Source organism: Heterodontus francisci, chromosome 1 (assembly GCF_036365525.1).
Source record: "Heterodontus francisci isolate sHetFra1 chromosome 1, sHetFra1.hap1, whole genome shotgun sequence".
Lineage (NCBI taxonomy): Eukaryota > Metazoa > Chordata > Chondrichthyes > Heterodontiformes > Heterodontidae > Heterodontus > Heterodontus francisci.
In genome coordinates this window covers 12,188,133-12,207,391 of record NC_090371.1, presented here as the reverse complement: position 1 = coordinate 12,207,391, position 19,259 = coordinate 12,188,133, and positions in this window count along the sequence as shown.

Genomic DNA, 19,259 nt, shown 5'->3' with positions numbered 1-19,259 from the left:
TTCGGGCTCAGACTTGGCTCTGTGTAAGCAGTGCGCACCCTAACCAACAGGCCCAAGCCTGACCCAAAATTGGATCTCGAGGCCCAAGCAACGTTTCAAATTAAGTGTCAAGGCCCATTCACCCATAACCCCTGTGCTCGCTGGCCTGCATTGGCTCCTGCAAGGTCCACTCACAGCTTGAATTTGAAATTCCCATCCTCATATTCAAATCCCTCCATGGCTTCACCTCTCCCTATCTATGGAACTTCCTCCAGTTCTGCAACACTCCAAGACCTCTATATTCTAAAGACTGATGTAAAATACTTTTTAAATACCTCTGCCATTTTGGCATCACCATCACAACGAAGTGGTTATGTTACAGAACTAATAATCCAGAGGCCATAAGTTCAAATCCCACCCTGGTGTTTCAAGAATTTGAGTTCAGTTTAATGAAAACTTCAATAAAAGTTATCTGAAACTGACAGATTATCAATTAAATCCCAACTAATTCACTTATGTCCTTCAAGAAAGGAAAACTGCCATCCTTACGCTACGTTAATAGGTTCAAATGAAGCAAGGATCATAGGAAATAGGGGCAGGAGTAGGCCATTCGGCCCGTTGAGCCTGCTCCACCATTCAAACAGATCATGGCTGATTATCTACCTCTTCGCCATTTCCCCCCACTATCCCCATATCCCTTGATGTTGTATTCAGAAATCTATCTATTTCTGTCTTGAACATGCTCAATGATTGAGCTTCCACAGCCCTCTGGGGTAGAGAATTCCACAGGTTCACCACCCTCTGAGTGAAGAAATTCCTCCTCATCTCAGTTTAAATGGCCTGCCCCTTACTCCAAGACTGTGTCCCCTTGTTCTGGACTCACCAGCCAGAGGAAACATCCTCTCTACATCCACCCTGTCAAGCCCTGTAAGAATTTTGTGAGTTTCAGTGAGATCACCTCTCATTCTTCGAAACTCTCGAGAATGCAGGGTCACTTTCCTCAATCTCTCCTCATAAGACAATCCCACCATCTCAGTTGCACTCCCTCTATGGCAAGTATATCCTTCCTTAGATAAGGAGACCAAAACTGTACACAATACTCCAGGTGTGGTCTCACCAGCATTTTATTCACTTGAAGCAATACATCTTTACTCCTGCACACAAATCCCCTTGCAATGAAGGCTAAAATACCATTTGCCTTCTCAATTGCTTGCTGCACCTGCATATTGGCTTTTAGTGACTCATGAACAAGGACACCCAGGTCTCTTTGGACATCAACACTTCCCAACCTCTCACCATTTTTCTACCAAAGGTGGACACTTCACTCTTATTCATATTATATTCCATCCGTCATGTTCTTGCCCATTCACTTAGTCTGTCCAAATCCCCTTGAAGCCTCTTTGCATCCTCCTCACAATTTACATTCCTTCCTTGTTTTGTGTCATGCGCAAATTTGGTAATATTACAATTGGTTACCATATCCAACTCATTTGTATAGTTTCTAAACAGCTGTGGCCCGGGCACTGATCCTTGCAGTATCCCACGAATAACAGCCTCCCATCCTGAGAATAACTCATTTATTCCTACTCTCTGCTTTCTGTCTGTTAACCAATTTTCAATTCATTGCAGTATATTATAAGGGCGGCACAGTGGCGCAGTGGTTAGCACCGCAGCCTCACAGCTCCAGCGACCCGGGTTCGATTCTGGGTACTGCCTGTGCGGAGTTTGCAAGTTCTCCCTGTGTCTGCGTGGGTTTCCTCCGGGTGCTCTGGTTTCCTCCCACATGCCAAAGACTTGCAGGTTGATAGGTTAATTGGCCATTATAAATTTCCCCTAGTATAGGTAGGTGGTAGGGAAATATATAGGGACAGGTGGGGATGTGGTAGGAATATGGGATTAGTGTAGGATTAGTATAAATGGGTGGTTGATGGTCAGCACAGACTCGGTGGGCCGAAGGGCCTGTTTCAGTGCTGTATCTCTAAAACTAAAAACTAAAACATTACCTCTAATCCCATGTGCTCTAATTTTGTTTACTAACCTCCTGTGTTGGACCTTATCAAAAGCCTTCTGTAAATCCAGTTACACCACATCCATTGATTCTCCTTTTTCTATGCTACAAGTAACATCCTCAAAAAACTCCAACAGGCTTTTCAAATATGATTTCCCTTTCACAAATCCATGTTGACTCTGCACAATCATATTGTTATTTTCCAAGTGTCCAGTTATCTCATCCTTTATAATAGATTCCAACATTTTCTCCCACATGGGAGACTTATCAAGAAAGCAAATGCACATGGGATACAAGGTAACTTGATAAGGTGGATTCAAAATTGGCTTCGCTGTGGGAGACAGAGAGTGATGACAGACGGCTGTTTTAGTGACTGGAAGCCAGTGTCCAGTGGCGTACCACAGGGATCTGTGCTGGGTCCCCTATTGTTTGTCATTTATATAAACGACATAGATGACTATGAGAGGGGGTAGGATCAGTAAGTTCGCGGATGACACAAAGATTGGCCGAGTGGTTAACAGTGAGGTGGAGTGTCTTCGGTTACAGGAAGATATAAACGGGATGGTCAAATGGGCAGAAAAGTGGCAGATGGAATTTAACGCTGAAAAGTGTGAGGTGATACACTTTGGAAGGAGTAATGTGACACGGAAGTATTCAATGAATGGCCTGACACTGGGAAGTTCCGAGGAACAAAGGGACCTTGGCCTGTTTGTCCATAGATCTCTGAAGGCAGAAGGGCAGGTTAATAGGCTGGTGAAAAAGGCATATGGGACACTTGCCTTTATCAATCGAGGCATAGATTACAAAAGCAGGGAGGTCATGTTGGAGTTGTACAGAACTTTGGTAAGGCCACAGCTGGAGTATTGTGTACAATTCTGGTCGCCACATTATAGGAAGGATGTGATTACATTGGAGGGGGTGCAGAGGCGATTCACCAGGATGTTGCCTGGGATGGAACATTTAAGTTATGAAGAGAGGTTGGATAGGCTTGGGTTGTTTTTGCTGGAGCAGAGAAGACTGAGGGGTGACCTGATCGAGGTGTACAAGATTATGAGGGGCATGGACAGGGTGGATAGTGAGCAGCTGTTCCCCTTAGTTGAAGGGTCAGTTACAAGGGGTCACAAGTTTAAAGTGAGGGGCCGGAGGTTTAAAGGGGATTTGAGGAAGAACTTTTTTACCCAGAGGGTGGTGATGGTCTGGAATGCACTGCCTGGGAGGGTGGTAGAGGCGGGTTGCCTCACATCCTTTAAAAAGTACCTGGATGAGCACTTGGCCCGTCATAACATTCAAGGCTATGGGCCAAGTGCTGGCAAATGGGATTAGGTAGGTAGGTCAGGTGTTTTAATGCATCGGTGTAGACTTGATGGGCCGAAGGGCCTCTTCTGCACTGTATTATTCTGTGATTCTGTGCTTTTCCCTACTATTGATGTGCTCCCTTCTTAAATAGTGGGGTTACATTTGCTACTTTCCAGTCTGCAGGACCCCTTCCAGAATCTATAGAATTTTGACAGATAACCACCAATGCATCCACTATCTCTACAGCCACCTCCTTCAATACTCTGGGATGTAGCTCATCTGGTCCAGCGGATTTATCAACTTTCAATCCAATTAATTTTTTGAGTATTACCTTTTTAGTGATACTAATTTCTTTCAGTTCCTCATTTTTACAAGTCTCTTGGTTCCCTAGTATTCCTGGGAAATTTTCTATATTCTGCTCTGTGAAGACAGACACAAAGTAATTGTTTTGTCTCTCTGCCATTTCCTCATTCTGCACCGCAAACTCTCCTGTCTCTGTCTGCAATGGACCCGCATTCATCCTTGCTAATTATTTCCTTTTCATATGCCTAAAGAAGCTTTTACAGACTGCCTTTATGTTTCTAGCTAGCTTGCATTCATAATCACTTTTCCCTTTCATTATCAGTTTCTTGGTCCTCCTTTGTTGGATTCTAAATTGCTCCCAATCCTTGGGCTTACCACTTTTTCTGCCGACCTTATAAGCCACTTCCTTTGACCAAATGCAATCCTTAACTTCTTTTATTAGCCAAGGTTGATTCACCTTTCCTGTTGGGTTTTTGTGTCTTAGAGGAATGTGTGTTTGTTGTAAACCATATAATACTTCTTTAAATACTAGCTATTGCCTGTCTACTGTCAAATCTTTTAATGTATTTTCCCAATCCACCATAGCCAGCTTGCCCCTCATACCCTCAAAGTTTCCTTTGTTCAGATTTAAGACCCTAGTTTTAGAATAAACTAGATCTTTCAAACGTAATGTAGAATTTTATCATATTGTGGTCACTTTCCTAACGGCTCCTTTACAGCAAGATTATTAATTAGCCCTTTCTCACTCCATAATACGACATCTAAAATAGCCTGATCCCTAGTTGGTTCTTCAGCATACTGCTCCAGAAACCCATCTCATACACACTCCGGGAATTCATCCTCCACAGCATTCGTGTTAATTAGGTTTGCCCAATCTATATGTAAATTGGAGTCGCCCATTATTGCTGTATTGCCCATGCAACATGCAGCTCTAATTTCCTGATTGCCCAACATTACGACTACAGTTTGGTGGCCTATAAACAACTCCCACCAATGCCTGCTGCCCCTTGCTGTTTCTTAGCTCCACCCAAACTGATTCTACATCTTGCTCCTTTTTTTTATTCATTCATGGGATGTGGGCGTCGCTGGCCAGGCCAGCATTTATTACCTATCCAAAATTGCCCTTGAAAAAGTGATGGTGAGCTATCTTCTTGAACCGCTGCAGTCCATGTGAGGTAGGTACACCCATTGTGCTGTTAGGAAGGGAGTTCCAGGATTTTGACCCAGCGACAGTGAAGGAACGGCGACATAGTTCCAAATCAGGATGGTGTGTGACTTGGAGGGGAACTTGCAGGTGGTGTTGTTCCCATGCATTTGCTGCCCTTATCCTTCTAGTTGGTAGAGGTCGCGGGTTTGGAAGCTGCTGTCCAAGGAGCCTTGGTGCGTTGCTGCAGTGCATCTTGTAGATGGTACACACTGCTGCCACTGTGCGTCGGTGTTGAAGGAAGTGAATGTTTGTGGATGGGGTGACAATCAAGCGGGCTGCTTTGTCCTGGAAGGTGTCGAGCTCCTTGAGTGTTGTTGGAGATGCACCCATCCAGTCAAGTGGAGAATATCCCATCGCTGACTTGTGCCTTGTAGTTGGTGGACAGGCTTTGGGGAGTCAGGAGATGAGTTACTCGCTGCAGGATGCCTAGCCTTTGACCGACCTGCTCTCGTAGGCACGATATTTATATGGCAATTCCAGTTCAGTTTCTGGTCAATGGTAGCCCCTAGGATGTTGATAGTGGGGGATTCAGTGAAGGTAATGCCATCATTGGCTTCACCAATTCCAAGGGGAGATGGTTAGATTCTCTCCTGTTGGAAATGGTCATTGCCTGGCACTTGTGAGGCGCGAATGTTACTTGCCACTTATCAGCCCAAGCCTGGATATTGTCCAGATCTTGCTGCATTTCTACATGGACTGCTTCAGTATCAGAAATGGTGCTGAACATTGTGCAATCAGCAGCAAACATCTCCACTTCTGACCTTATGATTGAAGGAAGTTCATTGATGAAGCAGCTGAAGATGGTTGGGCCTAGGACACTACCCCGAGGAACTCCTGCAGTGATGTCCTGGAGCTCAGGTGATTGACCTCCAACAACCACAACCATCTTCCTTTGCGCTAGGTATGACTCCAACCAGCGGAGAGTTTTCCCCCTGATTCCCATTGACTCCAGTTTTGCTAGGACCTCTTGATGCCATACTCGGTCAAATGCTGCCTTGATGTCAAGGGCAGTCACTCTCACCTCACCTCTTTTGTCCATGTTTGAACCAAGGCTGTAATGAGGTCAGGAGCTGAGTGGTCCTGGCGGAAGCCAAAATGAGTGTCACTGAGCAGGTTATTGCTAAGCAACTGCTGCTTGATGGCACTGTTGATGACATCTTCCATCACTTTACTGATGATTGAGAGTAGACTGATGGGACAGTAATTGGCCGAGTTGGACTTGTCCTGCTTTTTGCGTACAGGACATACCTGGGCAATTTTCTACATTGCCGGGTAGATGCCAGTGTTGTCGCTGTACTGAAACAGCTTGGCTAGGGGCGCGGCAAGTTCTGGAGCATAGGTCTTCAGTACTATTGCCGGAATATTGCCAGGGCCCATAGCCTTTGCAGTATCGAATGTCTTCAGTCGTTTCTTGATATCACGTGATGTGAATTGAATTGGATGAAATCTGGCACCTGTGAAGCTGGGGACTTCAGGAGGAGGCCGAGATGGATCATCAACTCAGCACTTCTGGCTGAAGATTGTTGCAAATGCCTTAACTTTCGCACTGATGTGCTGGGCTCCCCCATCATTGAGGATGGGGATATTTGTGGAGCCACCTCCTCCAATTCGTTTTTTAGTTGTCCACCACCATTCATGGCTGAATGTGGCAGGACTGCAGAGCTTAGATCTGATCCATTAGTTATGGGATCACTTAGCTCTGTCTATCGTATTCTGCTTATGCAGTTTGGCACGCAAGTAGTCCTCTGTTGTCGCTTCACCAGGTTGACCCTTTATTTTGAGGTGTGCCTGGTGCTGCTCCTGGCATGCCCTCCTGCACTCTTCATTGAACCAGGGTTGGTCCCCTGGCTTGATGGTAATGGTAGATTGGGGGATATGCCGGGCCATGAGGTTACAGATTGTGGTTGAGTACAATTCTGCTGCTGCTGATGGCCCACAGCGCCTCATGGATGCCCAGTTTTGCATTGCTAGATCTGTTCGAAATCTATCCCATTTAGCACGGTGGTAGTGCCACATAACACGATGGAGGGTATCCTCAATGTGAAGGCGGGACTTCGTCTCCACAAGGACTGTGCGGTGGTCACTCCGACTAATACTGTCATGAACAGGTGCATCTGTGGCAGGCAGATTGGTGAGGACAAGGTCAGTCTGTTTTTCCCTCTTGTTGGTTCCCTCGCCACCTGCCGCAGACACAGTCTGGCAGTCCTTTAGTACTCGGCCAGCTCAGTCAGTAGTGGTGCTACCAAGCCACTCTTGGTGATGGACATTGAAGTCCCCCACCCAGAGTACATTCTGTGCCCTTGCCACCCTCAGTGCTTCCTCCAACTGGTGTTCAACATGGAGGTGTACAGACTCATCAGCTGAGGGAGGGCAGTAGGTGGTAATCAGCAGGAGGTTTCCCTGCCCATGTTTCACCTGATGCCATGAGATTTCATGGGGTCCAGAGTCGATGTTGAGACCTCTCAGGGCAGTTCCCTCCCTACTGTATACCACTGTGCTGCCACCTCTACTGGATCTGTTACTGTGCGCTAAATACAACCTTAGAATAATGCAACACAGAAGAAGGCCATTTCGCCCATCAAGTCCATGCCAGCTCTTTTGAAGAGTAATTCCGTTAGTCTCACCACCCTCTCTGCCCCCATGTCTTCAAGTATTTATCTAATTCCTTTTTGAAAGTTACGATTGAATCTGTATCCACCACCCTATCCGCAGTGCAATCCAAATCCTAACCAATTGTTGCGTAAAAAGGTTTTTCTTCATGTCACCGCTGGTTCTTTTACCAATCACCTTAAATCTGTGCCCTCTGGTTATCAATCCTTCAGCCAATTTTTTTTATTCCTTCACAGGATTTGGGCATCACTGGCACCAGCATTTGTTGCCCATCCCTAATTGCCCTTGGCAACTGAGTGGCTTGCTAGGCCATTTCAGAGAGCAGTTCAGAGTTAATCACATTGGAAACAGTCTCTCTCTATTTACTCTATCTAAACTCTTTCATGATTTTAAACATCTCTGTCAAATCTCTTCTTAGCCTTCTCTGCTCTAAAGAGAACCACCTCATCTCCTCTAGTTTATCCACATAACTGTAATCCCTCATCCTCAGAAACATTCTAGTTAACCTCTTCTGTACCTTCACCAAAATCTTCAATCTCCTTCCTAAAGTGTGGTGCCTGATTTGGTCTATATGTGACTCCAGTCCCACCAAAATGGTTGACTCTTAACTGTCCTCAGAAGCGGCACAGCAAACCACTCAGTTATTTCAAACCACTACTACTGGTTCAACAAGGAGTCCCACCACTGTCACCGTCATCTCAAGGGCAACTAGGGAAGCACACTAAACGCTGGCCCTCCCAGTGATCCGCGCTCTGAGAATTAACCAAAAAATACTCTTAGGGTTGTTACAACCTTATCATTTGTACCAGTTAGTGAAGTAATGAGGCAAGTTTAGAAAGAATGTCAAGGCCTTGGGGAGGATGCAGAGGAGATTTAGAACGGCACCAGAGATGAGGGACTTCAGTCATGTGGAGAGACTGGAGAAGCTGGGGTTGTGCACCTTAGAGAGGAGATTTGATAGGGGTGTTCAAATGATGAAGGATTCTGATAGAGTAAACAGGGAGAAACTGTTTCCAGTGGGAGAAGGGTTGGGAAACAAAGCACACAAGAATTAAGGTGATTAGCAAAAGAAATGATAATGGGTTGACCATTTAGGACTGAGATAAGAAGAAATTTCTTTTTTTTTTAGATTGGAGATACAGCACTGAAACAGGCCCTTTGGCCCACCGAGTCTGTGCCGACCATCAACCACCCATTTATACTAATCCTACACTAACCCCATATTCCTACCACATCCCCACCTGTCCCTATATTTCCCTACCACCTACCTACACTAGTGACAATTTATAATGGCCAATTTACCTATCAACCTGCAAGTCTTTTGGCTTGTGGGAGGAAACCAGAGCACCTGGAGAAAACCCACGCAGACACAGGGAGAACTTGCAAACTCCACACAGGCAGTACCCGGAATCGAACCTGGGTCCCTGGAGCTGTGAGGCTGCGGTGCTAACCACTGCGCCACTGTGCCGCCCGAGGGCTTTGAATCTTTGGAACTTTCTACCACAGAGGGCTGTGGAGGCTCATTGAGTATATTCAAAGCTGAGATCGATAGATTTTTGGACTCTAAGGAAATCAAGGGATCTCCGAATTGGGCGGGAAAGAGGTGTTGAAGTGGAGGATCAGCCATGATCTTACTGAATGGTGGAGCAGGCTCGAGAGGCTGTGTGGCCTACTTCTGCTCTGATTTCTTATCTTCTTAAGTAGAATGAGAGGAAACATGAGGAAGCATTTTGTTACACGGTGAGCTGTGATCTGGAATTCGTTGCCTGAGAGGGTAGTGGAGGCAGATTCAACAGTAACTTTCAAAGAAGAATTGGATAAACACTTGAAGGGAAAAGTTTGAGTGTTGTTTGATCAATACTGTCGATGTGCCCTCTTCCCCCCATCCCTCACCCTTTTATCCCTTCCCTATCCTTCCTGAATGCATTGCGGCCAGGAATAGGAAGTGCCCGTTTCTCCCGCTGAGTTGAGCATTAATGCCGATAGAACAGAATCCCATTTGCTGACATGTGCCAGCAGCTCACCAACTTTATTTGTCACGTTCCAGATATTTAAACACATGCAATCCAAACCCATCTTAGTCTGTCTCATATTTCTGTCCCGTTTGAACACTGCTTTTTCTAAACTACTCTTTATTCCAATAATTGGTGACTGAGATATATCATACAAAATGTGCAGTAGATCCAGGACGTCAGATAGAGAGAATAGATAGAGAGAATAAATGGATAGATAAAGAGCTAGATGGATTTAACTTTCAAGAGGGAATTGAATCTATATTGAAAAAGGAAACATTTGTAGGTCTACGGGGAGAGAATGGAACCGAGTGGGACTAATCATATAGCTCTTTCAAAGAGCCAGCACAGGGTTGATGGGCAGAATAGCCTCCTTAATGCTGTATCATTCTATGATTCTAAATGCAAAAGTATTGAAATCTGTGTGTGATTCTTCATGGTCTGGGCTTATAGTGACAGAGATGACCTTTAGGCTGCCATGGCTGACAGGTTGTGAGACTGACTGACAACTGGATGAAAGTCGGAGAATTCCTCCTGTTCCCCCTTCCCCCCACAATCCCCAAAGAGCCATTCTATAAAATTAACTGTGTCTGACCTGCGTGCAGGTAATAACAGGCTCACACACAGCTCCAGATCAAAGCCTCTCACACTCTGGTTGCCAATCTCACGCTGACTTGCTGTTCCGGCTCACTGGGTGGCTTTGGGCCTCTGCTGAGTTAACAAGGGGGCTAAAAATGGAGAGTTAGTGTCTTGTAAACAAGGGGGCAGGGCAGCGGGAAGCCCATGCAGCTGACACCACGCATGTACCACAACAAGGACAGGATGCTACCCCCCAATACAGGAAAATAACCTAAATCACCAGGAGCAATTTCCCTTCCCAAACCCACTCCTTCGCAACTGTCCCCCACACACTCACACACACACTGACACACAGATTCTCTTACACGCACATTCACAAATAGACTCACACACACACGCACATGCACAACTCCCACACACAGATTCTCTCTCTCACACACACACACACACACACACACACACACACACAGATTCTCTCACACACACACTCACAAACAGACTCACACTCACACACATGCATACACTCCCACACACACACTCTTTCACACAGACTCACACAGAATCACAGAATCGTTACAGTGCAGAAGGAGGCCATTCGGCCCATCGTGTCCACACTGGCTCTCTGAAAGAGCAACTCCCTCAGTTCCATTCCCCTGCCTTCTCCCCGTAACCCTGCACATTCTTCCTTTTCATATAACTGTCTAATTCCCTTTTGAATGCTTCAATTGAATCTGCCTCCACCACGTTCTCAGGCAGCGCATTCCAGACCTTAACCACTCGCTGCGTGAAAAAGTTTTTCCTCGTGTCACTTTTGCTTCTCTTACCAAATATTTTAAATCTGTGCCCTCTCGTTCTCGATCCTTTCATGACGAGGAACAGTTTCTCCCTATCTACTCTGTCCAGACCCCTCATGATCTTGAATACCTCGATCAAATCACCTCTCAGCCTTCTCTTCTCCAAGGAAAACAGTCCTAACTTCTCCAATCTATCTTCATAACTGCAATTCCTTATCCCTGGAACCATTCTCGTGAATTTCTTCTCTACTCCAATGTGTTCATGTCCTTCTGAAGGTGCGGTGCCCACAATTGGATGCAATACTCCAGCTGAGGCTGAACTAGTGTCTATACAAGTTCAACGTAACTTCTAAAATAAAAGCAAAGTACTGCAGATGCTGGAAATCTGAAATAAAAACAAGAAATGCTGGAAATACTCAGCAGGTCTGGCAGCATCTGTGGAGAGAGAAGCAGAGTTAACGTTTCAGGTCAGTGACCCTTCCTCGGAACTGCCAAAGGTTAGAAAGGTAAGTGTAAGTGCCCCACCCCTGCTTTATTTCCTTAAAACCTATTACATTTCTTGTTAGCTGCCAGTCTCTCTTCATGCTCTCTCTTTGCTTCTCTTATTTGTTTTTTCACTTCCCCTCTGGACCTTTAATATTCAGCCTGGTTCTCAATAGTATTTTCTACTTGGCATCTGTCATAAGCACACTTTTTCTACTTTATCTTAATCTCTACCTCTTTTGTCATCCAAGGAGCTCTGGGTTTGTTTGCCCTACCTTTTCCCTTCGAGGAAATATTGTGCCCGAACTATCTCTTCTTTGAAGGTAGCCCATTGTTCAGCTACCATTGTTCCTGCCAACCTTTGACTCCAATTTATACGCCCCTGCTCCATTCTTATGAAGTTGGCTTTCCCCCAGTTAATTATTCTTACTCTGGTTGGTTCGATATCCTTTTCCATAGTCAGCCTAAACCTTATGATACAAAGATCACTGTCCCCTAAATGATCTGCAACTGATAATTGATCCACTTGGGCCACCTGATTTTCAAGAACCAGGTCTAGCAGTGCCTCCTTTCTTGTTGGACTGGAAACATTTTGCTGTAGAAAATTTTCCTGAAGACTCTCTAAGAACTGTACAGAACTTTAGTTAGGCCACGCTTAGAATATTGCTTGCAATTCTGGTCGCCACACTGCCAGAAGGACGTGGAGGCTTTGGAGAGGGTACAGAAGAGGTTTACCAGGATGTTGCCTGGTCTGGAGGGCATTAGCTATGAGGAGAGGTTGGATAAACTCGGATTGTTTTCACTGGAACGACGGAGGTGGAGGGGCCACATGATAGAGGTTTACAAAGTTATGAGCGGCATGGACAGAGTGGATATTCAGAAGCTTTTTCCCAGGGTGGAAGAGTCAGTTACTAGGGGACATAGGTTTAAGGTGCGAGGGGCAGAGGAAAAGTTTAGAGGGGATGTGCGAGGCAAGTTCTTTACACAGAGGGTGGTGAGTGCCTGGAACTTGCTGCCGGGGGAGGTGGTGGAAGCAGGTACGATAGTGACGTTTAAGAGGCATCTTGACAAATACATGAATAGGATAGGCATCAAGATCGGCGCAGGCTTGGAGGGCCGAATGGCCTGTTCCTGTGCTGTCCTGTTCTTTGTTCTTTGTTCTTTGAACTCTTGCCCCTCACTGCCCTTTACACTACTACCATTCCAGTCTATGTTTGGAAAATTACACACACATACTCACACACACACACACATGCTGTGGTCACAGACCAGCGGAACGTTTAGGGAGTGGAATCCCACCCTGTTGAGGAACCTCCCTGGCTGGTCATTCGGGGCCTTGATGGCCACATAGGTGCAATCAAGGATCCCCTGAACCTGAAGGAATCCGGTGACTGAGGTAAATCCCACTGCCCTTTGATCTTGAGTGCTGCTATCCACCTTGAATTCAAAGTAATCCTCTGCTGTCTTGAACAGAGCATCCATTACCTCCGTAATGCAATGATCAGCTGCTGCCTGCGAGATGCCACCAATATTTACTGCTGCTGATTGGCAGGACCCAGTTGTAAAAAAGTGCAAGGCCACTGTGACTTTTACAGCCTTGGGAAAACCATGGCGATGGTTCCCGCAAACTCTCAGATGACCCTCAACAAGGGGACACAACTCAGCAACCATCTGCCTGGACAGGCACAGCCTTTTAGGACACTGAAGCTCCGACATGCCCCACTAGCTTCTCCGTTCACAGTAGACCCTCTGCTGAGGATATTACCTTCCTGCCCCTCATTGCTGAACCCTGTGCCCCTGTTGCCCAAGGGTCTCCCTCTGCTGGAGATGCTGCTCCTCGTCGCTAGTCGATCCTATCTCAGAGCAGCTTAATCCCATTTCCTGTTATGCCTTTCCTTCCTTTCTTTTGGAAGGTGCAGTCTTTCTCAGCCTCCCTCTCATGAGCCCATGAAGCCTGTAAGCAGAGGGACCCCTCGAACTGCACCACACCGCCCCCCAACAAAGCTGCCAACACCCCCTCCCCTCCCCCCACCCCCCGACAACACCGTCGCCAAGAGTGAGGAGATACAGCAGATAATTCTCCTGACTGTGTGGGACAGGTTGCCTGTGAATGAGGACCTTGTCTGAGCCCTTCCCTCTCTGATGGAGCTTTTTGTTGCTTTCAGGCCATTGTGATTTGCCACTTTGTTTGAAGCCTCCTCCTCCCTGTCGTGGTTTGGACCCTGCATGGAACCCGTGCATCAGAACAAAAATTCAAGACTGGCCTTTAATGAGCTGACAACAAGCAGGTTATGTTCCTGAACTGACCATTTAGCAATGTCAGTGGGTTGATTCTTCCAGCTCTCGATGGAGCCTTTTAAAATTAAAATTCAAGTGTTCCAATTTCGAGTGGAGAAACCGTCACGTCGACACAAGATCAACATTAAGTTACTGCCCCAACCACCATTCCCACCCACACATTTCAATAAAATCCCAACCACACAATCACACACCCTCTCACACTCACACACACTCTCTCACACTCTCACACTCTCATACACCCTCTCACACTCACACACACTCTCTCACACTCTCACACTCTCATACACCCTCTCACACTCACACACACTCTCTCACACTCTCATACACCCTCTCACACTCTCACACTCCCACACACCCTCTCACACTCACACACACTCTCTCACACTCTCATACACCCTCTCACACTCTCACACACCCTCTCACACTCCCACACACCCTCTCACACTCTCACCCACCCTCTCACACTCTCACACTCTCATACACCCTCTCACACTCACACACACTCTCTCACACTCTCACACACCCTCTCACACTCCCACACACCCTCTCACACTCTCACCCACCCTCTCACCCTCTCACACTCCCACACACCCTCTCACACTCTCACACACCCTCTCACACTCCCACACACCCTCTCACACTCTCCCACACTCTCACACTCCCACACACCCTCTCACACTCTCATACACCCTCTCACACTCCCACACACCCTCTCACACTCTCACACTCTCATACACCCTCTCACACTCTCACACTCCCACACACCCTCTCACACTCTCACACACCCTCTCACACTCCCACACACCCTCTCACACTCTCCCACACTCTCACACTCCCACACACCCTCTCACACTCTCATACACCCTCTCACACTCCCACACACCCTCTCACACTCTCACACTCCCACACACCCTCTCACACTCCCACACACCCTCTCACACTCCCACACACCCTCTCACACTCTCACACTCCCACACACCCTCTCACACTCCCACACACCCTCTCACACTCTCACACACCCTTTCACACTCCCACACACCCTCTCACACTCTCACACTCTCATACACCCTCTCACACTCTCACACTCTCATACACCCTCTCACACTCTCACACTCCCACACACCCTCTCACACTCCCACACACCCTTTCACACTCTCATACACCCTCTCACACTCTCCCACTCCCACACACCCTCTCACACTCTCACACACCCTCTCACACTCCCACACACCCTCTCACACTCACAAAAACCCTTTCACACTCTCACACTCCCACACACACTCTCACACTCTCATACACCCTCTCACACTCTCACACACCCTCTCACACGCCCTCTCACACTCCCACACACCCTCTCACACTCTCACACACCCTCTCACACTCTCACACACAATCTCACACTCTCATGCACCCTCTCACACTCTCACACACCCTCTCACACACCCTCTCACACTCTCACACACAATCTCACACTCTCATACACCCTCTCACACTCTCACACACCCTCTCACACTCTCACACGCCCTCTCACACTCCCACACACCCTCTCACACTCTCACACACCCTCTCACACACCCTCTCACACTCTCACACACCCTCTCACACTCTCGCACACCATCTCACACTCTCACACACCCTCTCACACTCTCACACACAATCTCACACTCTCATACACCCTCTCACACTCTCACACACCCTCTCACACACCCTCTCACACTCTCACACACAATCTCACACTCTCATACACCCTCTCACACTCTCACACACCCTCCCACACGCCCTGTCACACTCCCACACACCCTCTCACACTCTCACACACCCTCTCACACGCCCTCTCACACTCCCACACGCCCTCTCACACTCTCACACACCCTCTAACTCTCACACACCCTCTCACACACCCTCTCACCCTCTCACACTCTCACACACCCTCTCACCCTCTCACACTCTCATACATCCTCTCACACTCTCACATACCCTCTCAATCTCCCAGACACCCTCTCACACTCTCATACACCCTCTCACACTCTCACACACCCTCTCACACTCTCACCCACCCTCTCACCCTCTCACACTCTCACACACCCTCTCACCCTCACACACTCTCACACACCCTCTCACACTCTCACACACCTCTCAACCTCTCACACTCTCACACACCCTCTCACACTCTCATACATCCTCTCACACTCTCACACTCTCATACACCCTCTCACCCTCTCACACTCTCACACACCCTCGCACACTCTCACCCACCCTCTCACCCTCTCACACTCTCACACTCTCACACACCCTCTCACCCTCTCACACTCTCACACACCCTCTCACACTCTCACACACCCTCTCACCCTCTCACACTCTCACACACCCTCTCACCCTCTCACACTCTCACACACCCTCTCACACTCTCACCCACCCTCTCACCCTCTCACACTCTCATACACCCTCTCACACTCTCACCCACCCTCTCACCCTCTCACACTCTCACACACCCTCTCACCCTCTCACACTCTCACACACCCTCTCACACTCTCACACACCCTCTCACCCTCTCACACTCTCACACACCCTCTCACACTCTCACCCACCCTCTCACCCTCTCACACTCTCATACACCCTCTCACACTCTCACACACCCTCTCACACTCTCATACACCCTCTCACACTCTCATACACCCTCTCACACTCTCACACTCTCATACACCCTCTCACCCTCTCACACTCTCACACACCCTCTCACCCTCTCACACTCTCACACACCCTCTCACACTCTCATACACCCTCTCACACTCTCACACTCTCATACACCCTCTCACCCTCTCACACTCTCACACACCCTCGCACACTCTCACCCACCCTCTCACCCTCTCACACTCTCACACTCTCACACTCTCACACACCCTCTCACCCTCTCACACTATCACACACCCTCTCACACTCTCACCCACCCTCTCACCCTCTCACACTCTCACACACCCTCTCACACTCTCACACTCTCATACACCCTCTCACACTCTCACCCACCCTCTCACCCTCTCACACTCTCACACACCCTCTCACCCTCTCACACTCTCACACACCCTCTCACACTCTCACACACCCTCTCACCCTCTCACACTCTCACACACCCTCTCACACTCTCACCCACCCTCTCACCCTCTCACACTCTCATGCACCCTCTCACACTCTCACACACCATCTCACACTCTCATACACCCTCTCACACTCTCACACACCCTCTCACACTCTCACCCACCCTCTCACCCTCTCACACTCTCACCCACCCTCTCACCTTCTCACACTCTCACACACCCTCTCACACTCTCACACACCCTCTCACCCTCTCACACTCTCACACACCCTCTCACACTCTCACCCACCCTCTCACCCTCTCACACTCTCATACACCCTCTCACACTCTCACACACCCTCTCACACTCTCACCCACCCTCTCACCCTCCCACACTCTCACACACCCTCTCATTTTCTCAACCACCCTCTCACCCTCTCACACTCTCATACACCCTCTCACACTCTCACACACCCTCTCACACGCCCTCTCACACTCCCACACACCCTCTCACACTCTCACACACCCTCTCACACTCTCACACACAATCTCACACTCTCATACACCCTCTCACACTCTCACACACCCTCTCACACACCCTCTCACACTCTCACACACAATCTCACACTCTCATACACCCTCTCACACTCTCACACACCCTCTCACACTCTCACACGCCCTCTCACACTCCCACACACTCTCTCACACTCTCACACACCCTCTCACACTCTCACACACCCTCTCACACTCTCGCACACCCTCTCACACTCTCACACACCCTCTCACACTCTCACACACAATCTCACACTCTCATACACCCTCTCACACTCTCGCACACCCTCTCACACACCCTCTCACACTCTCACACAAAATCTCACACTCTCATACACCCTCTCACACTCTCACACACCCTCTCACACTCTCACACGCCCTCTCACAGTCCCACACACCCTCTCACACTCTCACACACCCTCTCACACGCCCTCTCACACTCCCACACGCCCTCTCACACTCTCACACACCCTCTAACTCTCACACACCCTCTCACACACCCTCTCACCCTCTCACACTCTCAAACACCCTCTCACCCTCTCACACTCTCACACACCCTCTCACCCTCTCACATAACCTCTCAATCTCCCAGACACCCTCTCACACTCTCATACACCCTCTCACACTCTCACACACCCTCTCACACGCCCTGTCACACTCCCACACACCCTCTCACACTCTCACACACCCTCTCACACTCTCACACACAATCTCACACTCTCATACACCCTCTCACACTCTCACACACCCTCTCACACACCCTCTCACACTCTCACACACAATCTCACACTCTCATACACCCTCTCACACTCTCACACACCCTCTCACACTCTCACACGCCCTCTCACACTCCCACACACCCTCTCACACTCTCATACACCCTCTCACACACCCTCTCACACTCTCACACACCCTCTCACACTCTCGCACACCCTCTCACACTCTCACACACCCTCTCACACTCTCACACACAATCTCACACTCTCATGCACCCTCTCACACTCTCACACACCCTCTCACACACCCTCTCACACCCTCACACACAATCTCACACTCTCATACACCCTCTCACACTCTCACACACCCTCTCACACTCTCACACGCCCTCTCACAGTCCCACACACCCTCTCACACTCTCACACACCCTCTCACACGCCCTCTCACACTCCCACACGCCCTCTCACACTCTCACACACCCTCTAACTCTCACACACCCTCTCACACACCCTCTCACCCTCTAACACTCTCACCCACCCTCTCACCCTCTCACACTCTCACACACCCTCTCACCCTCTCACACACCCTCTCACAATCTCACACACCCTCTCACCCTCTCACACTCTCACACACCCTCTCACACTCTCACACTCTCACACACCCTCTCACCCTCTCACACTCTCACACACCCTCTCACACTCTCACACACCCTCTCACCCTCTCACACTCTCACACACCCTCACACCCTCTCACCCTCTCACACTCTCACACTCTCACACACCCTCTCACACTCTCACACACCCTCTCACCCTCTCACACACCCTCTCACACTCTCATACACCCTCTCACACTCTCACACTCTCATACACCCTCTCACCCTCTCACACTCTCACACACCCTCTCACACTCTCACCCACCCTCTCACCCTCTCACACTCTCACACTCTCACACACCCTCTCACACTCTCATCCACCCTCTCACCCTCTCGCACTCTCACACACCCTCTCACACTCTCACACACCCTCTCACACTCTCACACTCTCATACACCCTCTCACACTCTCACACTCTCACACACCCTCTCACACTCTCACACACCCTCTCACACTCTCACACTCTCACACACCCTCTCACCCTCTCACACTCTCACACACCCTCTCACACTCTCATACACCCTCTCACCCTCTCACACTCTCACACACCCTCTCACACTCTCACACACCCTCTCACACTCTCACACTCTCATACACCCTCTCACCCTCTCACACTCTCACACACCCTCTCACCCTCTCACACTCTCACACTCTCACACACCCTCTCACACTCTCACACTCCCTCTCACCCTCTCA